Source organism: Dermochelys coriacea, chromosome 2, assembly GCF_009764565.3.
Source record: "Dermochelys coriacea isolate rDerCor1 chromosome 2, rDerCor1.pri.v4, whole genome shotgun sequence".
NCBI lineage: Eukaryota > Metazoa > Chordata > Testudines > Dermochelyidae > Dermochelys > Dermochelys coriacea.
The window spans coordinates 159,474,054-159,497,450 of NC_050069.1; the positions used below are offsets into that span (position 1 = coordinate 159,474,054).

Sequence of the window (23,397 nt, forward strand, 5' to 3'; positions counted from 1 at the left end):
TTTACTTAGTCGTCAGTAATATCTAATAACCAATTCGGGGCTCATCTTCATTGCAGTGTTAGCTCAAGTTATCTACAACTTGAGTTAACTCCTCTCAAGGTTAGCCTAGCTCCCCAAAGAGTGGCTACACTGCAAAACAATACTGGAATTACACAAAGTAATTGGATTAGCAACACAAAGTGATTCTATCGGCAGCACAGAGTAGCTGGGTCTCCAGTGCATTATTAGTTGGACTGTCAGTAACATTCGAACTTCAAGTCATATCCCCTGGTGGACTGACTAGATTGAGTTTAAAGCATCACTTTAAGTAGAGTTAGAAATTTTCATGTGTGGATGGAAGTTTTGTTAGGAGCCTCACTAAAGTTATACCTCAAGCTAACACTGCAATGAAGACAAGCCCTTAAATTCTCTTTTATTAACTTTCCACATTTGTTTCAGTTTGAGGCCAAACATCAGTACTGCTGGTTGGCAACTTCCTCCTGCCATCTCTCTCTAAAATCAGTCTGAGTCATTCAGCTAAAACCCAATGTTAATCACTGAAATATACTCTAATTTTAAAGGACTCCCCACCAGGAACCACAAAAGTTGTTCACAGCAGGTATGGTCCACTAAAGGTAAAATGAAAAATTACAAACAATCATCTAGCGTTTGAGGAAATGGACATTTCTGTTGGCAGCCCTGTAGAACTATAATACACCTCTTAAAATGTAAGTACAATTTCTTCTCAGAAGTAGAAAATTTCAAGAATATAATCAGAAACAAACATTTTCGAAAAGTCGTTTTTAGGAGAAAGGCAGCTTCAGTAGCTCTACAAAGAGGTAATCATGTGGCAAATAGGGGATTATAGAGCATTCAGAAAAGGATCGTCATCTTCAACATACAGTCATAGTGCACTAGGATCCAAGCAAGACCCATGACCCATGACTATATCATATTCAGGCATACTTTCTAAATTGCTAACATGATTCAGGCCTGGTGCAACAGCATGTTGTCCTACATAACTTCTCTATGGAATCACAAGTAACAATTGCTTGTAGCTCTTTTCAGACCAACCCCCCCGCCCCAATTCATAGTTATTAAGAGTTGAAAGAAAGGAAATATGTAATTTTTTGGTCCAACATCTGGTTGAAGAGCTAGTACTTCATATTGTAGTAACAGATCCCACTGATGCTGGAACGAGACATGGTGGCATGAGTCTTTTGGAACCCAAAGTACTAGTGGTGGACATTATAGCATGAGATGAAATCAAATGGTTGACTCCATGGCATGATTTTTGTTAAAACTGCACTAGGAATGTTGATCTCAAAACATGGATTTCTATCTATTTGTTTGAAATATTATTATACAAAGAAATCTAAGCTAATGTTTCTGAGTATTTTTTCAACGACTGGCACCAGTACATAGTATGAAATGGACTAGAAGCAACACAAAGCAGGGGTGGCAGGAATATAGACACTAGGAGTGCATGAATAATGATGAAAGGGTTTAGCCAATATTTACCAATAAGTCTGCTTTCTTTTTTGGTCAGGCATTTAACAGTAAATATTATTTTTAAATGAGAATGAGAAGCTACATTCATAATGCCGTACAGCACACTTTAGTGTTTGTCAGTTTAATAAGTACTTTGTGAGGGTCATTATTCAAAGCATTTTTACGTAGCCCATACCTTCAAAAATTGAAAGCTATCTCAAACAACATATGTGGGTGCAGTTTTCTTTGCTAGCAACCACTACACCATAACTTAAAGACAATTTAAACGTTAAACACAAATATTTGTTACAAACTTTAGCTGCAATTGTTCTTTCTACATGTACGTAGCAGTATTGGTAGCAAAGAATCAAAATGAGGTCAAGCAAACCAGCTGCATTTCTCACATGCTTCCCCCCACCCTTGGTTTCCTGGGGAATCCATTACCAGAAATAATGCAAACACAAGTATGCATTCATTAGTTCAACACTTACACAATGAAAATTAAATAATGTAACACAGATTATACTGGACCCCAGTGAAAGACACAATCCTGTATTCCCTAAGAGTTTTGGGTGTGCAAGAATTAGAGGATCAGGCCCACAATTATGGAGAAGTAGTAGCTTCTTAATAGTTAAGAGACAGCCTTATCACTCCATAATAAAAGTATTATCCTTTCAGTGACCACAAAAACTAGATTGCATTACTCAAAATCATAATGGAGCTGTGCAAACTCCTGCTAACTTTAAGTCCATACATAGTCCACAGAAAAATATATACTTTACATATTCTGATTTTTAAAAATGGCATAGTGATGACAGTTGTTCCTCACTCTTCATAAAGAGGCTAATCCAGCTCCCACCTCCGCAATCATGAGTCATGCAACCAGTATGCATCTACTGTCTAAGGGGAGACAGGATTTGGGGAGAGCCACCCAAGGGTTGCACACTCTCTGTGAATGTGTCCTTCATGGTAGTGTAAGGTGGGTAGGGGAAAAGCATGCAGATGCAGAGAAGGGATGGGATCAGGAAATGGATTGCTGTACATCTTCAAAATTAGGGATGAATAGAACAAAGAGGGGAAGATGGGAGTGCTGAGGAGAGTTACATTGTTTGGGAATGAACTGTGGGGAACAATGGATGCACAGTTTCTTTAAATTGGGGGGTGAAGCACCATTTAAAGTGGAGGGGCCATGAGGCGGGGGGTTGTGTCCTGCTTCCAGTGGGTAGAAAGCCTTGTGTGGGGGGGGTCAGGGAGGTGCTGAAAGATGTACCCATTCTGTGCTAACCCTCCCCCCCCATGACTCCTGTGCTATGGGGCTGGCCTGCCTCCCCACTCCGGCCTGTTGGCGCTCACCAGTGTGCAGGCAGGGGCCTTCCCCCTGCAATGCAACACACCACCTCCTTCTTGGCTCTGCTGGAGACCCTGCCCCAAACTGACCTGTGATAAGCCAAAAATTACTTGGGCCATAGCCCCTGTAGCCTCTCCCCCATTTCCTCAGCCTATGCCTTAAATTCAGAGTTCTTGGTATAAAGGTGTACAATAGTCATTTGAGCTCTTCCTACAGGGTTTGAAACCTTGGAGTTCACTAACATACAGCCTAAGTCCTGGCAATAAGGTCAGAGCCCACACTACATTATCTGGATCTGACAGTACGGAGCTAGTGCACCTACATAAATATTTATCGCCATTTTATATTTTGTTCCCTTTTTAGTTTTGTTACAGTTGTTAAATTTGGGGTGTTCACTTTCTAAAATTGGGCAGAGAACAATGATCAAACGTTGCAAAATCTGCCACAGGAAAAACCAGAAAAAAAAAAAGAAAAATTGTATTTAGGCAAACACTCCCAGTTTGCTGCAAGATATGTGGGGGCAGGACAGGAAGTCTGCTGTTGCAAGGAACTTGGAGAGGAGGGAAGATTTTCTACCTATCTATAATTTTATAAGCTACAGGTTTTCCCAGGGTAAGTAGCAGCAGTTTTGGGCATCCTGAGACGCCATTAATTTAATGTACTCCATGTAGCTTTAGAAATACTATCCCTTCCTCCTTCAACTCAAGATTTCAGAACTGCCCCTCCCAACCCCCATGAGGTCCGTAAAAGTGTGACTTACCAGCCCAGGTGCACCCTTCTGGCTGGGAGTGGCATAGTGGGCTCTCCTCCATTTGCGTTCCTTGCTGACAGCCGCTCTGGTGCAGCAGTGGTCTGCTTCTTCCTGTGATTCAGCCTTCCAGCAGGGCCACATACAGTCCAACCCCTTCTGGGGTAAACCAGTAATCCAACAGCTAATAGTCCTTCAACTTCATGCTGGGCCTTCAGTCCAACTTCAAACTCCTTAAGCCATACCAGTGGTTTCAGATGGTTTCGATATGCACACCCCTTATCAGGGGTGTCCACTATTCCACTCTCCTTGATGGGCTGGTAGAGGTACCCATACCCTCCAGCTCCACTGGCTTCTGGTCTAGCAATCTTTTAATAAATAAACTCCTTGACATCTCCCTGGACCACTTCCTATCTTGGGCTCTTGCCATAGCCTTCTCCTCAGCTCACTGTTTATCAGATCATCTCTCTCTCTAAGCCTCTTCCCCAGAGCTTTTTTCTGCCACCCAGCTACTTTGCTGAAGGAGAGATTTCTCTACACTCCCTGACCCTGCTGGAATCTTCTGCCATCAGCACAGGGAACCCTAGGCAGACTCCATGCCCCAGCTTTCCTTCACCACTGCTAGGGCTCCCTGCTGCAAGCCTATTTCCCTTCAGGAAGGCTCTGTCTGCCAGCAGTTCAGCTTGCTGAGTGAAAGCCAGCAGTCTGCTTGTCCTTGCTTTCTCTCCTGGTAAGCCCCCACCTGAGCCAGGTTAGCCCTTTTAGCCCCTCCCTCCAAGCTTGATACCTGCCACACATGTAGCGGGTGGGGTAGGGCTGATTGACTTCAGAGGCTCTCATTAACTCCTTCTGACCCAGTGTGGGGTCGGTACACCATATCGCAATGCTTCAAACTAATAAATTCCCAACATACCCATGCACTTGCACATCGGACGTTATCACTGACATCACCCCGCCTCAACAAAAGACAAAATCAACTCTGAGATCAAAGGAGGCTTTCACCGGCTGTATCTCCCTGCTAGTGCCAGTAGAAGAAAGGAGCCAGCACCAACCCAGCACAGAACTACTAGAGGAGAGGAGAGGAGAGAAGAGAAGAATGCATATAGGATGGGGGAGAGGGAAGGGAGACAGAAAAACAAACTGATCTCCCCAGCATGTTAACTAACGAACAGTGCATGGTCAAAAGCATCTATAGGGGTCAAAGATCAACTGATGACACTTAACAATAGTGGGAAGCTGCATACTTACAACACCAACTAAATCTTGAGGTCTTTACTTGTTTTTGTCTCAGTCTCAACTCAGACAAATTCCTACTAACTTCACTGGAATTTTATCTGATTTAAGAGCCTCGGGGTTTGGTTCATTGACTTAAATGGGAATTAAGGGTGCTCAGCACCGGGCAAGATTATGCCTTTCTGTAAGTGATGATATGTGCAAACTATAAGCCTGATCCTGTCAGGTGCTGAGCATCCTCCACATCCCATTTAAATCAATGGCAAAACTCCTATTTATGTCCAAGTTCAGGTCCAAAGTGAATAGGAATGAAGAGTGCTCAGCATGTCACCAGTGTGGGCTCTTCGCCAAATCCTACAGTGCTTACTCAGGGCCCAGGAGCTCCAGCTGTGGAATTTCTGTGGATAGTTTTAGTCTTATCCTTAGAAGATCTTCACTGGAACTTGATGTATACTCTTCCCACTTCTAATCTATCCTCCATTCTAGCTCTGTAAGCAGGGGGCAAAGAGAGCTTTGGAAGGGGCTTGCAAAAGCCAATGCTTGCTGTGGAATAGTCAGTGCAGTGTGTAGAGTGTCTATGCATCAAAAATGTTTTGTATTTGAATAGATGGTTTGAGTGGATGCATCAGGAATAGCCATACATATCGGCAAGCAGGATCAGGTCCTCTAAAGGCTTTAATTTTATCCTGTGTGGGAACTCTGCACTATTAGACAATAAAAAGGTTTTTATAATAACTCTTAAATGCCAATGTCATAACAAAAGCACGTAAGTGACTGTCAAAGTATCCTAGCAATGAGCAACTCTGGATTACTAAAATCACTGTATCTTGTAAAGAGTTGTTTACTTGTTTAATACAATGTTTGGATTTTTTTAAAGAACATTTATTCAGCAAAAATGTTGTCACCTTTTAGTTTACTAACTAAACCAATGAAGAACAAAATCAGTATTTATTCATGCATCTGTACACTGAAGTGTTTCCAGCACACTAAATAGCAGGATGTAGGCCCCTTTTACAAACAATCCCTATCAAAAACATCACATGTTGACAAAATTCATAGTGGGAAGGTAAGATTTTTTTTTGATGATTATGATGATATGGAGATGTAGTTCTGCTTTGAAGAATGCATGTTAGAAAAATCCACTTTTGAAGGTACTGCAACTGAGCCTTTTAAAATATCTCTAAGTAGCAAGCAACTTTGTGGTTCCATACGTTACAGCGTTCAACAGGGTGGAGGAAATGAGAGGAATTTCAACACTAGAATTACCTAAACAGTCAAAGACCTCAAAGCATATGTGTGTTGGCTACAGGGGTTTGTTTTAAAGGGAATGTGACACAGCAACTAAACAAAATTACTCCACTTGAATATATCTTAGTAAGGCTACATATTTTATCCTACTGGTTTACATTTTTCGTAAAAAAAAAAAAAAATACCCAAATATCACTTCAAAGTTTACAGAGGAGATTAGTAGGAGACAGATGAGACTAATACACTTCACGCCTAATACTAAAACTATAGAGCTGTCTGGAAGCACAGGTCCAGTATCCCTGCTGAGGCTTGCACCAGTGGTTAGGTCTGGGGGTAGGAGAGAGTAGAGGTTGTCTGCATGTTCCATCTTCTGCTCCAGCCAACCTTGTGGGACAAGCCATAATGTAACTCTAAAGTATAACAAATATGTGAGGAAAGGATGTTTATTGAAGCTGGAATATTATTATATCACAATTAAACAGCTTTTCTTTTGCACCAAGATTCATTTTGAAAAGAAATGCAAAAAATCTTGCAAGTGTATGTCCAACAGTAAACTTCCAATAAGTCAATTACACAAGTACATTCTAGATGAGCTGTGTTCTTCATTCTTTTTAATGTTCTTTAAGATGGGGAAATCCTTACTGAAACTAAAACCATTAACAAAGTGAGTAATATACATCAAAAATTAGTCCACAACTGAACACAGCATACAACATAAAAACTAATGACCCACAGAAATTTGAGACAAAATCATTTAGAAGGATAAAGAAAATTTTATATAGTATTCCCTTATGAGATCTTCATTGGAACCATAAATTTCAGTTCAGTGGAAATTAAACATTAAAAAATCTTAATAACCATAATGAGAACACTTTAACCTTGCCTTAAAGGGAAATTAAACTTAATTTCAACACCGGGTGATCCTAAGTCTCTGATCATTTTAATCAGATTTGTTTGACTTTTAAGTATTTGTTGCTGGGGAAAGGAATAATGAGACAACAATTTGATGGTTTTTTTCTGAATACTTCCTAGTACAAATGCACTAACATGTCTGTAGTTGCAATAATTCTGAATCTTCATGCAAATAGGAGGAAGATATTATTTATCATTGAACCTGTGCATTTATATATCCACACCAATATGTCTAGCAGCCTCATACACTTGTTTTTAACATTCTGCTGTTTAGATATGGATAGTCATCTACCTAAACTTAAGGGTCTGATTGGGCAAAGCACATAACCACATGCTTAACTTTAAGAACATATGTAGTCCAATTAAAACCACAGTTAGCCACATGCTTAAGTGCTTTGATAAATCAGAGCCCCAAGCTGCAAAAATATCTAAATAAACTCATGTACAAGCATATGTCAGAGTGGATGTCTTATGGATGCAAGACATCTCTCACAATTGCTTACTGTTTCATCCATTCTTATTCCTTGGTGGGATGTTGGCAACGAGTTTCCTGGGAACGTTGGAAAATACAAACATACAGCTTAACCTTTTATAACTGCTCCTTCACAGTAGTTTGCTCATTTTATTTCTCCCACTCTCCATATCTGTTTTTGTTCTTCTAAAAGTTTTGCTAGTCTATATGAAACCTACTTTGCCCCTTTATTGAACTGTAAGAAATTAAAAGCAGATCTTTTATCATCTAATATAAAGTTGCACCTCTCACAGCACTTTGTATGTTTAGTGATCTGCTTTTGAGCTGACAGCAGAATAAATTTGAACATGTGACCCATCCTATCATTGTCGATCTTCTGAGTTATAAGAGCATGACATTGTTTAACAAGGATTTGAAAGTCTTACTAACCTTCATTCCCTGTTGCTTTTTTAGAGCAACAGTGGATAACAAGAGGGGTTTTACCACTTCAATGCTGAACAATACCAAAGCTGAATGACTTTACTTTCCAGACAAACAATGTAATTAGAACGAGCCACAAAAAATCTCATCCAGTAAGAACTGTTGAGTTTTCCAACATTTTTCCCCATCCTGAATCAGGATGAAATGTCAAAATCTTGAAAATTTTCATGAACAAAAAAACTGAATATTTTGGAAATACGGAAACTGTTTTCACAATTTTAAAACATTTTTTTCAATTTTTTTTTTTCCAAAATGAGAAATTTGTTGAAACCAACCATTTTGCATGAAAATTTTTGGTTTTGACAAACAAGCATTTTCCAAGTTTTGTTGAAAAATTCCCAACCAGCTCTACTCATCATATTCATTACCATTTCTTATTTTAACAACAAACAACAATACGCTAGCCTAGGTGATTTGCAATCAAAATAAAAATACATGATCTCCAGACAACATATATTCTAATTTTAGACATGATGCTCCAGATTCTGGTCCTGCTAAGGGTGCTTTGCCCCATCTTAACAGGCTTCCTGGGGATTCCCCTGGCTGGGGGAAATTCCTGGCTGGTATAAGGCTTCCACTGCTGGCCCTATGCTATTCTTCCTCCCCTCCTTTTGCCACTGATGTAGAGAATAAGTTGAGGGCATGACCAGTGAAAAGGGGGCATAGTCAAAGAGACATAACATCATGCTGATCCCACACAGCTAGAATAGCTGATAGACTGAAATGGCCCATGAGGCGGCTTTATTTTGCACAACAGATCAGACTGGTACCCAAGGGCCCTGGGATCTGGGCAATACAAATATGTTCCATAGCTTCCTTTATGTTCCCCCTTTCCACAGAGCTCTACCAGGTGCAACACAGCTAGCGCCCAAGATCTGGCCCAATGGAATGAGAGGAGGTAACAAACAGTAGGGAAGGGCAAGATCACAGAGCTATTACTCAGTTCTGGCATGCTGACTTCCTGGCAGTTCAATCAAAAGTTAAAAACAGAAAAGCAGTACTTGTGGCACCTTAGAGACTAACAAATTTATTAGAACATAAGCTTTCGTGAGCTACAGCTCACTTCATCGGATGCATTCGAAATGCATCCGATGAAGTGAGCTATAGCTCACGAAAGCTTATGCTCTAATAAATTTGTTAGTCTCTAAGGTGCCACAAGTACTGCTTTTCTTTTTGCGAATAGAGACTAACACGGCTGCTACTCTGAAACCTGTTAAAAACAGAGTTATTATTGTTGACTAACAAGTTGTGGGCATTGTGGGGGGGGGAATTCTTATGCAGGATATTATGTTACAAATTACAATCAATAAAGAAATGTCCGTATGAACGTTGCTGAAAGGACACATGAAAATTCCTGAAGAAGTGTGAAGGGTTAAAAGAAGAACTCTTGTGTAAATCACATTTTGCAGGAATCACTCTGTTAGAACAGGTTGTGCCAGCACTATGTTCCCCCCACTCTTTCTGATACAAGCCCCCTAGGCAAACTTTCTAATTAGAGAAGCACAGTAGGCAGTACCATGTCTCTGCTAAATTATGCCAAAACCAAATTTTGTCACTGGCAGCCAATAATCTGTTTCTCTACTAAGGCCTTGAAGTGGCCATTTCAATTATTTAAAGACATACCAAGAACAGGAATCCATTTAAAATCTTCTGGGAAAGCCAGATATAAAACAGTACACATTCACATTTCCTTCACAACGCTGTCCTTTTAAAAATACAATATTACCAATTAAAGCTTAGTGCATTAGGTCATTAGGACTGGAGTGATTCATGGCAGCATAATGATCTTGCTTATCATTCGTGCTTTAATTTATGGGGCCCTATAAAAACAAGCAATTTGCAAAACTGATTCCCATCCAAAAAATACTTGAAATAATTTCTCCTGAAAAGTGATTTCACTATGCATAAGTGCTACGCTAATAAGAAAATGCTTCCTATCAATAATTAAAGTACAATGAAAGTTTGATGCGTCAGAAGATGCACTCAAAAGACCCTGGGAAGTAGAACATGGAAACACCATTCTCTTTCATGCAGACCTTCCCATTTCAAATTTATCTTTAGCTCACAATGAAAACTTTCATTTTGCAGAGAAAACATGTTTTACATAAGCTATTTAGATAGGCCTCTCACTATCCAAAATGTGGCAAAAGCTATAATAAAATGTCAAATTAGTATTGCATTATCAAAAAATGACAGAAGGCAAGTAGCTGAGATCTGTAACATGCTGAGTATCCTTAATTTGTATTGACAGCAATGGGAGTTATGGAGAGTCAGCATCTTGAAGAATCATGCCAAAGAGACTAAAAACAATAGTATGTCTGAATGAAGGTTTAAACCATTCACATTTAAAAACCTAGAGAGACAGAAGATGAAGCTGGGCTTTTCTTAGGGGTCTGAGGGAATTAGGATCCAGGCCCAGATCCTTCAGCTTTTAATGGGAGTTAGATGCCTAAATACCTTCAAGGATCTGGGTCCCAACTCCTATTTAAAGTCAATGGGAGCTGGGAATCCAAATATTTTAGGCCCCTTTGAAAATCCCACCCTAACTGTTTATCCCATTGATCTCTTTGCTGGCCAACAGGAAGAAAGCTGCCAGCAGGACAGACTCCACTGTCTTCAGATCATGTGAAACAATTTGTGCTAGGCTGTTTGAGCACCAAATGCCTGACTTCCTGAAACCAAATTGTCAATGGGGTGGGATTCAGAAGCTGCCATCACAAGGCATACTGTACTTCCCCATCAATCCGGAGCAGCCTTTCAGGAAGCTATCAAACTGGTTTATAAATTGTTTTTGGCACACAAGACCAAAACATTAAACAAGTTAAAAACCAGCAAGTTACAAATCAAAATGAATGTGGTGCATTGAATAATACTAATGTGAGCTAACTAAAGTCAGAAAATTAAAAGATAAGTCTATCACACTGTTAAATCATTCATCAACACCATCAGTGTGTGAATTAAATACGACTCTGCATGTACATTATGCTCAGTATGAGGCTTTAGATTACACGATTGAGGTAATTTTCATTGTTTTAAAAATAACTTTAATCATTGTGGTTTAAATCCCCATGAAAGAATGGAAATCTAAATAATTTCCTTAACTAAGTATTTTCTATGCCATGTATACACCGATTGCCATCCCAGCTACAGCTTGTTGAAAAAAATTGAATTTCAAAATTTTTCCTCGAACAATAGAGTATATTTTTCACAAAAGTGTATTCTATTTTTTGACAGCTCTACGAGTCAGAACATTTCAAAACTCAAAAGTTTTCAACAAAAAGAAAGGGGCCAACTTTTGACAAGTCTTTTTCTGACCAGCTCTAGTCCCAGCTTGTCTGTCCCAAAGTTAGATCAGACATTATCTGTAATTTTTCTGAAAGTTCCTCACTGAAAATTCCAGCTACCAGATGACCTCTTACCTGTACTTTTTTTCAGTTGTATCAAAGTCACTCTGCTTGTTCATATAGGGCTGCAATAAAAGATCCTATGCTTGCTCTGTGCCCTTCAACTCCAGGTTGTATTGGCTTTTCTGTGGAATCTTAGCAGTGCTGAATGGAGAACAAATCTTCCAGAACCCAATCCTCCCCAGCATAGGGATGCATGTTCCCTGCCTGCAGCCTGCCCAGATCACATTCTTCCCCCCCACACTGACCTTGAATCCATGGAGTTCTAGGAAAGGGGTGCCAAGAATGTCAACGACTCCTTGTTCTTCATGGGTGGGGTGGGATTGACTTACAAAGCATCTCCTCCAGGCCCAGGTCTACAGGACAAGATCTGGTCCTATCATCTTAGAGCTTAATCCTGCAAATGCGCACACAAGTAACTGTGCTTACTTGAGTACTACCATTAAACTCAATGGGACAACTCATGTGAATAAATGTATTCATTTATGTAACTGTTGAATTGAGCCCTTAATGTTGTACACTGTTTCTCTTATACAAAGGCTGCATCCACGCCAGGAAAAAAAGGTGGATTTTTACCATGTTAGCTAACTTGTGGCAACTAATACAAGGTAAAATCTTACTGTGGCTAAGGCAGCTGTAGTTTTAACATGTGTTAGTAGGTCCAGGTAAACACTAGACTCTCCTCTAGCCTGTACCTTGAGCTACTAACATGTTAAAACTACGACTGCCTTGTCCACAATAGGATTTTACTGCATTTCAATTCACGTATTAGCTATCACATGATAAAAATGTATCTTTTTATCTTGTGATTACAAGGCCAAACAGGTTTTATGAAAAGTATTAGACTTTGTATTATTTATTAATAGAATTGACAGGCCTCATGTTAGATTTTTTAGTACAACACATAAGAGTCCACATTAGTTAAATATTAATTGTGGCAAATTGCCAGCACTACTTTGATGGTCTCACACTTTCTCTTCTTGGGGACGGTTCAGGGCACCGCTTCTCGCCCCTAAACTGAGGTATTAACTGCCCCACTAGTGTCCTAGAGGAGGGAGTGGAGAGGGAGGGACTCCATATATACTAGTTACCTTCATTTTTCAAAATGATGCAAATTCAGTTAAATTGCTGCAACATAAAAAAGGTTTTTTGTTTTATTTTTTACTTATACTGATGATGCTTAAAAAAACCCAACATATTTTAAGTTAGTAAATAACTCCAAAATTGAGACCTTAATATAGCAAATTCTAAAATCAATTTAAAGGCTTCCAAACTTGATTACAGTTGTATGGGAAATTATTTTGCTCAGGGTTAGATAGTTAACTGGCCATTTTTATACTTACGTTTGGAATCTTTGAACTGTTTAAATATTAAAGCACCAGCTTCTACCAATTAAAATTTAAATCCAGTGCAGAAACAAAATTGATTCAAACTATGCACAAAGATTATCTCCATCTTGCTAAGAATATCAGAAATACATAGGATTATTATATATCAGGAACTAAAGATAATATAAGCAAAAATTTGTTTTCATAAACACTAGAGAACTTAACACTTTTTTCTGTAGAACGTTGTTATGTGCCTGAGTGAAAATCCTGTTTCCAAAGACAGACCTGAGTAAACGGCCTTGTACAGAGGAAATCCATGGGAGTCAGGACTGATGTATGGAATCTCCTCCCACATGCCACGAAGCAAGTACAGGAGCAGAGCACCTCAGCATCTAATTCTACCTCCCCCTAATACTAAACCACCCTCCATAGCAACACAGAAGTCCCCCACAAGAGCAGTGCTCTACATCATGCAAGGAGGACACAACCCTCTGCGAGTATGTCTAAATCGGAGAAAAAGATGTGTATTTTTACAAGATGTTAGCTCAAAGCTCTAAAATCCCTAAAATGTGTTAACTGGTCAAGGTGAAGACCAGGTTTATCAGCTAACATACAACTTGTCAAGTCTACATTAGAGTTGTAAAATATTTTATGTAATCATGTCAGTTAACATGTTTTAAAAATACATCTTTTACCTTAGTCTAGACAAGCCCTATGGGGTCTCCCAGCAGCTTATTCCTTCCTGTTCTGGGAAAACACAGCTGTTCTGTTTCCACTTTTTTTATTTGTGGCATGCCTGTATGTGCGCAGCATGAATCTCCCCTAGCAAATATAAAAAGCATAAAAGTTAAGACCACTGTGAAGATCTCTCTCTGGAACTTTTAAATCTTTTAACTTTTAAATATTTTAAATCTTTGTCCCCCAAGACATTTTATTTGCATTTTTACTGTATACATTAGAAATATATGGTATCTTCACTATTAAAAGTTAATATATGTATGCGCATATAATAAACTGCAAATACCATTATGAGGCAAGAAGTTAAAGAGAGAGACATTTTATTTTGGGATCCTAAATGTTTGCTTTTAAAAACAGTACAAATCACTATGAAACGCAGTAAGGCTCAACCCTGCAGAGACATGGATGAAGGTTGTGAGGGAGAAGCGCTGAGCTACCAGTAGGATTGCTGAGCACAGTGCTTTGTTATTCATGATCCAATAAGGCGAAGTAAGCTGAAAGTAGCAGGCACTGCTCTCCTCTACAGATGTCATGAGGCATTGAGCATCTGGTTGTAAGAGATAGTGTTTTCCTAGAACCTTTAACCCTGTGTCTATGGCAGGGATCCTGTGGAAAATTTTTTTACGTAATCTTGTAATTAAAGACTGTATCATAATGCATACGCACAAGGGGGCTGAATTAAGGTTGCATGAGCTATCTAAATATTGACATTTCCTAACTTTTGAGGAAACTTTTTAGCTTGCCTTTGTAGCTCCATAACATTCTTTTAAAATATTTTATTTGTAGATAATATTTTAAACATTGCTTGTTATAAAAACTGTATCACATAACTCTTCCTCAATTTCACCTTACTGAGTTCACCTTCTTTTCCCAACTCACTCCTTCACTGTATGTTTCTGAACCAGAATCTTGCCAATATTTTAAACAACAAAATTAACTCTAATCCAGCAGGAACCATCTTGCCTTGTCTCCCTCTCTTCTTCTTCCTCCCACTAGTTCCACTCTCTCCTTCTTCATGCCAGCCTCCGACTCTGAGGTTACCCTTGTATTTCTGCCTCTAACATCTCAATCTATTTTGGGTTCCCCTTCTCCCTCACTCTCATTCAATCCCTCTTACATATCTTTAATCATCTCTACTTGCTTCCTTCCTTACATTTGCAAAGATGCTTTCCCTCCTATTTTGACAAATCCTTCCCTCAGTTCCATTTGATTTACTAACAACTAGTCTAACTATCCAATTTGAATATATAAGTGCTCATACAATAGAAAACAGGTTGAGGGTTGCACATGCAAATGACTGTACACCAAAACTACATGCACAAGTTTAGAAGTGGCTTGAAAAATTTGGTCCTGAAGATATAATAACCCCATTGTGCCTTTCTAATGTGCATTAGGGAGATCTCAGAAAAGTGGGTGATCTTATACGTATGGCACTGTGGACTTCACCTATGGTCATGGAATCACAAAATTGTTTCCTTTGCAGGTTCTCTTAGACTGCAGGCAAGGTAATCACGTCAATCACTCCCGCACAAAGTGACAATCAAAACAGTGCTCCCCACACAGAAAGAGTAAGGAGTCTTAAGTAAACTAACCCGATGAAGTGTAAGCTTCCAAATCCACATGGAAATTCTCTACTCTACTGTCATCATCCCTAAGAAATCACTATGGGGAGAAAATGGAGAGAAAATAAATCATCTGCCCTAGTCTCTCTCATTTTACTGCTGCTGTTGTTCAGTATTTTGTCTCTCTGTCACAAAACCCAAAGGATTGTTGTAATGGCTAATTAGTTAATGCCTGTAACATCTCTGAAGATGGAAAATGCTGTATAAGTAATGAGTATCTGCTTCCGGATTTTCACAGTATTTTTATGGCTTTAGTAAAAATACACATAAGAACACAAAAGAGAGAGAATAAATAGAAGATATATTTTCATGCACATAAATGGAAATAAACAGAAAATATAAACTCAATAAACCCCCAAATCCATGTTATAATTTACAAGTGATATATTTAAAATGTCATCATGGTTTTCTTTATTTAGACTTTAGTTTTTGAGAAAGGCCTTCAATGTATTTCATACTGCTACAGAACTCAGCACTCGTGTGCTGCAGAAATCAAGAGATGTTGCCAAAAAAATTAGGTCAAGTATGCGGCAGAATGCCAGGGGCATGATCATATATAATATATGGTTCAGTGGGATAATAATAACAATAATAATGCTTTGCATTTTTCACATTGGAACTACTTCACAAATCCAGGCCCTGGTCCTGAATCCCTCACTCAGACAAGTAGACCCACTGAAGTCAATGGGACTACTCATGTGAATAAGAGGTGCAGAATTCAGTCCCAACCAATGGTACTGTCCCGTTTCATAGATACAGAATGCAATGTACAAAAACTTTGCCCAATACCGCAGAGCTCCCAGGTCTGTGATCAGCCCACATCTGGTTCATGGAGGAGTTTAGGAATGGTGCATCAGACTTAACTCTGAATGTCCTAGTTTTTGCCATTTCCTTAAAATTTATTTGCATTTTCAAAAGATAAGCAAATAAAATAACACTGTTGTTGTTATTATACTAGGACAGAAAACCATTCATATTCCATATATAGCAATCTAAATGTAACTTATACAGGTGTACCCTTCTCCTTTTCTACTCACATTATAGCACCTATAAGATTAAATAATTTTTGTACTAGGATTCTTTGTCACCACTAGGCAGTTGGGATTTTACGTGATATATAGTAATAAATACTCTTCAGGCCAAAATACATAGCTTCCATGGCCAGACACTGGCTTTTGCATTATGAAGGTAGATTTTTTCCCGCCCATAAGATCTTCACAGGCCAACTCAGACCCTATTCGTTTTCCTCTTCTCTCCCTCTCTTCAGCCTCCTATGGCCACTGAGTGCTGGATGTAGCACTCTCTAGACTCCTGGAACAGCCATTGGGAACCGAGAAAATTGCGATCTGATTGCTAAGGCTGGATGTAGATGTACTTTATGATGATCTGAGCCCCTATGAAAAGACTCCAAATGGTATGAATGATGAGGGAACCAGGCATTGACAGGTTATTTAATTTTATGGGAGTTTACATAATTCAACTTCTCCTATTTGCTTAAAATGTTTATATGATAAATGCAAACAAAAAGCATCATTGCTGGAGCTCCAGGTAACTAATTATAATAGCATATACACCTGCATGTAAAGTCTCACTGAGATCAAAAGGATGTTGAATATTATCTGTACGAGGCATGTGACTGAAGAAAGTATTTACATAAAGTAAAATACTACCATTTGGAATTTTAGAAACAACTGTCAAAAGGGCTGAGTTTTCATCATAAATCAATTTACTATTAAAAAGTTTAATTATAAAGTAATTAAACATTTTATTAGAGGAACACAAAAGAAAAAACACCCCCAAAATTAACAAAATAAGATATGTATTTTTATTCTTCTTCTTTAGTGAAACTAGAAAGAGCAATTAAATGAGGTTTGGTATAAAAAAAAAACCCAGAGTTTATCTTACACTTGCAGGCAATATGACATTTATCAAATATATATTTTATCCATTTGATCACAGTATTTAAATAATTTTTAGTACTTACATGAATGGTCAAAGATTAGTATCTCCACATACTATGTGAGCAACTCAAGGCATAATTGTGGTATTATATATTTAATATATTTAAAATATATTTATTTAAAATCTCCTATGGAAAGAAAGTGTATTCACTATGAATTCAGGTTTCTTCACTGTAAATGTTTGTCTATTGTCAAAAAGGTTTAAATTGTTTGAAATCTTATACACTTTACAACCAGTTTACCACTGGCTCTATAGTTATTAATGTCTTTGGCTCTTTTGGCTTCATTCTAATATTTTGAAAATTTAATGCTAATGTTTCTTCTGCTTCCCTCCCACTCTGCATACACTCCCCCCATAAACTGTGCCAACTCAAACCTACATAAGTGAACAGGAGATATAAGTTGTATATAAATGTATTGAATATGTACGTAATTTAAAAAGTGTCGGATAGGTATATTAATAATAATATAATCAATTATTTTTCCACTGACCACCTATATATGCTTCTCAATAGAGAAGCTGTTTGGTACTACTATGAACTCCTTTTTAAATCTCCATATCTATTATAATCCACAAAAGAACTAAACAGATCACTATGAACACTGTCTTTGAAACAGAGGACCCTCACTAATGTTGAACGTGAGACAACCACTTGGTGTTTTTAGCCCATAATGTTGCTCAAACACCCTTCCTCTGATATGTTGTTTTCCCCAAGAGGCAGTCAATCCCTTTCACTGACGTCTAGGTACATAAACTTGTCACTATTGCCATTCACTCAAGTTCACCCACAGCGCTGGGAATCTAACTACATGTAGCCCAGTTCAGAGCTTGATATTTCAACAGGGCTACATACAATTCCCTGAAGCTAAGCACCCATTATCCTCTTTGTGTAACCATATATGGCAGAAAAATGGCGTTTATTACTAAAATATTATTCCTAATAGACAAAATTTTAAGAAGTAAACTGACAATTTTGTATAAAATAATCTGATGCATTTTAACATCTTTTTTTTTTAATTACAAGTGTGCGTTCAGAGTGAGACATACATATATTACCATTCTAAACTAGCAACAAAGTGTGATATTGTAGGGGAAAATGTGTTAAGTGGTTTTCATATGTATCACACTACTATTTTGAAACATTTTATTCTAATTATAAACTGCATGGCTCCAACACAAAACTTTGCTAATTTCCAATGTGAAAAATGCAAGGGAGTACACAATTAATATAATTTTCTTTTTAAAATAGTTTAAATTTTATGACAAATTTTCCCCGTAAGGAAGAACCAAGTATTGTATTAAAGTCTACTGAAACTGACAAAAGTAGCTGTAGTTTAAGATACAAACAGAACATTCATGTTCTTCAGTAATGGAAATATGTTAAAGAATAGAACGTGTAATTACACTGTAAATTACTTCAGATAGAACCTGCAGAAAAACAATGACACACAAAAATTACAAGAAAATCATTTTAGTTAGATGACAACACAGAATAACCCCACCTTATTTTCATAACAACAAGTCCTACAAAGTTAGCCAGACTTCTAAACTCCATAACTATTCCTATTAGTTCACTTAACAGTTCACTTAACATTTTAATGGGCATGTTTTACCAGTAACAAAAAACTTGATAGGTAAATAAATCCACGTTTTACCCAATCCTCAAACAATAAATTAAAAGAAAGCTTCATCATAAGGTACCACTTCACTGAACAATTTGTGAGAGCCTAAGCCTGCTACCATTGCAGTCAATGGAAAAAACTTCAATGGGAGCAGGATCGGGCCCTAAATTAACCCTACTTCTTAGGTTTTAAAAAGTGGCAGCCAAATGGATGGACATTACATCCAAACTGAGTTGGTAAAAAAAATGGTTTCCGTATACAATTGAAGACATCACTCTTTTTCAGCTGTTATGATATGGAGACAGATTAACTCAGTCCTTCCTCTGCATTTTCATACATTAAATTATATATATTTTTTCTTAAATGCCTTGCCCATAGCAATAATGAACTAACTACAGCAATATGCAAAATAGATTTATCAACTAGTGAACACTTTCTATTTTACAAATGACTGCAGAATTTAAAAAAGTCTGAGATTAACAATACTAAAATGTCATGTCTAGTGACACACTAGTTTTCTTGTGATAGAACAAACATATTCAAATACTTAATTATGTATGTCACTCTGCATAAAATCTGAATGAAGTGATTCATTAAAGACCTTGACAATTTTATCTTTTGGATAAACCCTATCTCTTGAGAAGACAAAATGCCTGATCCCTAAAGGTATTGAGCTCTTGCAAATTCCAGTGACTTCAAGGAGAGCTGTAGGTATTCTAGGCTTCTCAGGATCAAGCCATTAGGCAGGGCTTTTATTAGCAAAGGAGCGAGTGCCCTGAGCAATATGTGATTTTAACAACACAAAATATACAAAACTAAAACTAGTATGATATTGAATAGAGATTCACCATAAATACTGTGTTTAAACAGTAATCGGAGTTTACAAGCTTCCATGTATACGTCTAATATTGTGTGCTTTATTTTGTAACTGCTTATGCACTTGTCTGGTTTTCCTCTTTTTCTCACACCGTTGAATACCTCCTATACAAAGCACTTAAGTATTTGACTTTTCCCCACTCTATCATGGACATTAAGAATGGCACAATCAATCAAAGACATATCCATACACTCTCTTCACTACAACTTGACATTTGTGGCAGAAAACCCCAAAGCAAACTTGTGTAAAATATTTTAATTAGGCTAACAAGAAAAAGAAAGGATCAAAGATGTCTTCTTATTAGCATAACAAAAATGCTTCCATGACTGATCATTTTTGCTGAACATCATCCATATATAGCATGTGGAAAGATAGGTTTAAAATTACATGTACTAGATAGGTACTATAAATGTATTCTACGACCATCAAAACAAGAAGTATTGCACTCATTATAAAAAAGCATACTATGAAGGCCTCTAACTACAGGTAGCAGCAATCTTTTTAGTTCATGTCTAAACTTTGAAATGCAAAAATGATTCAATATGTTTTTCAAATGTCCAAACAAAATGCATTTTAATGTAAAGTAGACCTATTTGATCTCCTATGCAAATTCATAGTTTTACACATCAGAAAATTTAATATAACGCTATTTGAACTATGAATACTTGAAACTGTTTATCATGATATTCCCTGGTTGTTGTTTTTTTTTTAAAAAAACACAGTTACTAGTTCTTTAAGGAAACTGCATGCTATTTTTGATGCAAATACTACTGTGAAAAGTCTATGGAGAAGAGCTAGGGGGTTGTTATTTTGCTTTGTTTTGAATGGCACCTTACAAATAGAATCTCTGCAAGTTATGATTTAACACCTTATCAAAATGCAGCTAAAGTCTACACTACTCCAATTCAAACACCTAGGTAAAATAGCTGAAGGTACACAAAAACTGTAAAAATTCCTTGGGACAGATATGTTACTTAATAGCCACTAAAAAAAAACAACCACAAAACAAAAACAAAAACCAACAACCCGAACATTTAAGATACGCTATTTTACTGCAGAAATAAGTGTTTTCAATGTTCTTACAGGAACAGTCAGCTGAACAGCTGAAGAAAACAGTCTAATACAACTTCTCAATTGGAAAGTAAACCTGGCTGCAATACTTCTAATAGCTGACAAAAGTAATAACGCTCTGTATCTGTTTTGTTACTGAAAACGACCATGTGACACCCAACGATCCGTTTGTTCTGGATTGCAGTCCTATTTTCACCATTCATCCCTGCAAGATTAAAATTTTACACTGCTAGAACAAAACACTAACAATAAGGTAGCACTAAAGTTTTTCCTCTCTTCACTACTCTACTGAGACGCCAGCCGAAGAGTGGGATCCATCACTATTAAGGTGCCAGTTATGATTTAAGAGGAGGTGTCCTGGAGCACAAGAAGCGAACACTTCAAGAGCTGTGCAGCCCTCCTGCAGCCCTGATCAATTTCTCCATCAACAATCTCTGCTGTCCCCCTCTCCCTGTATACCGTGGCTGTTTGGAAGCTTTATCGCTCATCCCATAAACACAAGTACAAATGCACCCTCCCAACACACACATAACGCTCGCTCTCCCTCACCTCACATGCAATTCTTTGCAAGTCCCCTGAGAATTGCTCAAGAACAGAAAGAAAGAAAGAAAGAAAGAAAGAAAGAAAGAAAGAAAGAAAGAAAGAAAGAAAGAAATGGGGGGACGGGGGGACGGGGGGAGGGAGAGGGGAAGCTTTGTGCTGCTGCTGTTGCAGTTGTTCCCAAGCATGCAGGGCAAAGGAAGAGTAGCTCCCCACTTTCATCAGCTGGTTACATCCTTGGGATAAAGGAGCAAGGCGGAATGATGCTGAGGCTGCAGAAGGGAAAATAAAGGCGTTGCAAACATGCTGGGATCCCCCCTGAAATCCACCCGCTCTCCCCCTCTTCTCCCTAAAGCTGCCCGGGTGGGGGGGGGGGGTGGAGGAAACAACACACAAGGGGGGGGGGAAAGTGATGAAAAGACACAACTCACCTGAACAAGGGGTGTTGGATGGGGTCAGAGGAGGAAGGGTTTTGGTTGGTTGGTTGGTTGGTTTTAAGCAGAGGTTGTGATGTTATTAAAACACACAGACACAGGGTTTGGAAGCAGGGAGAAGAGTAGAAAAAAAACGAAGGGGGGGGTAAACTATCGAGAGGGTGCGAGTCAGTCTGGCAGGAAAAGGGAGAACCCCCTAGGGGGAGGAGGGGTGCGAAGAGAAAAAACAAGCGGATGCCAAATCGAGCTCGAGCGTCGGTGCTGGGGGGGGGGGAAGGCTCCCGGCGAGGTGGGCGCTTGCTTGTTGCTCTCCCAGCGCCTCTCGCCGGGTGGCTGCTCCTGGCTGTATTTCCCGGGCGGGCGGGCGGCTCGGGGTGGCTTATATCCCTGCTGCTGCCGCCGCTGCCGCGCTCGCCGGGCTCCCGCAGCTCGCTGTGGCTTTGCAGCCCCGCGGCTGCTCCTCCTGCCGCCGCTCTCGCCTGCCCCCTCCCGCGCCCGCGCGCCCGCGCTCAGGCGCGCTCGCTCGCTCCTTCCCCGGGCTCTGCCGCCGCCGCCGCCGCCGCCGCTGCTGAGCTGGCCGAGCTCCGCGGGCGGCCCTGGCCCCTCGCGGAGGCGGGCTGCGAGGCACCAGCGGGAGGGGGCGTTGCCCTGCCCCGCCGGGGTGGGGCTCCGGGGCCTGGCGCTGGCTGGCGGGCAGAGGGAGCTGGGGGTGGGCGGGAAGGGAAGGGATCTCAGGGGCGTGGGGAGAGAAGGGGTGATGGAATGAGGAGGGGGACATGAGGGGGTCCCAGTCTCTTCTTCATGCAGTTGGTTTCAGGCTCAGGCAGCCCGCCCGCCCGCTCTTACACGGGAGAAGGGCTAGCCCCCCTGCTTTGGGGGCTGATGTACCAGGGTGATGACACAGCCTCCCAAACGCCAGCGCTTTGCTTTGAGGGGTGGTGGCAGACCCCAGGAAAGCCTAGCCAGAGAGTGGTGCCCGGTTTCAGATGTGTGGGGGTTACTGGCATGTCCATGTCACAGGCCTGAGGCACTGAAACGGTGTCACTTCACTTGTTTCCAGAGAGCCATTGCTGAATTCCTGGGGCTGAGAGGACAACCGGGCCTATGAAATGGAAAGGTCGTAGAGTCACAGAGTTTTAGGCCAGAAGGGACCAATAGTTTATCTAGTCTGACCTGTATATCACAGGTCACCAACTCCACCAGCACTTGCGTACTCAACCCAACAACCAACATTAGACTAAATAGCCCACTGGAGACTAAATTACTATGTGCCACCGGCAGAGAACAGGAGGCACCACGGTGCAGCAGTGCTGAGGCCCATTACAATGATAGGGAAGTGATTGTGATCTACCCAGAGAATCTTGGCAAGTGACCTGTGCCCACACACTGCAGAGGAAGGCAAAGAACCCCCAAGTCACTGTCAAGCTCAACTGAGGGAAAATTCCTTCCCAACTGCACATATGACAATCAGACCTTGAGCATGTTAGCAAGAATAAGCCTGCCAAGCATGTGAGAGGGAAAATGCCTGGTGCCACCTCAGAACCCTGGTCCTCCCAGTCCAATGTCCCATCTCCAGCGGTGGTGATCCCTAACACTTCAGAAGAAATGTATATGCCTAAGTGCCAGTTTTAGCATTTATGGGATCTGAATGTCCCTTTAGGCATCTTGATTTGAAATCTGAGCTCCCCTTGTACTCACTGTCACCACAGAACACTCTTTGCTATGTGGAATCAATACACAGCATCGCTGGGGTAAACAGATTTACAAGTGGAACTCTGGAAAAGCTAAGGAGGCCAGGGCCTCAGATCAAGGGCTTGACAGGTGACATTTTATTAGGAATATGCTGTATGTCAGTAGCACCCAAACTTTGCGTAATGTCACTGATTGC

At 39.7% G+C, this 23,397-nt stretch overlaps 1 protein-coding gene across 11 annotated transcripts in view; it reads right to left on the minus strand.

The window, feature by feature from the left end:
- Positions 1-22,027, minus strand: part of LOC119850530 (poly(rC)-binding protein 3-like) — a 685,847-nt gene extending 663,820 nt beyond the window's left edge. For 6 of the 11 annotated variants that reach the window (XM_038388651.2, XM_043508582.1, XM_038388660.2 and 3 more), the window contains exon 1: positions 21,507-22,027. The gene's annotated coding sequence lies outside the window, so the exon portion shown is untranslated. The remainder of the gene's footprint in view (positions 1-21,506) is intronic. The other 5 variants (XM_043508589.1, XM_043508588.1, XM_043508585.1 and 2 more) reach the window with 3 other exon arrangements.
- Between the last annotated feature and the right edge of the window lie 1,370 nt (positions 22,028-23,397).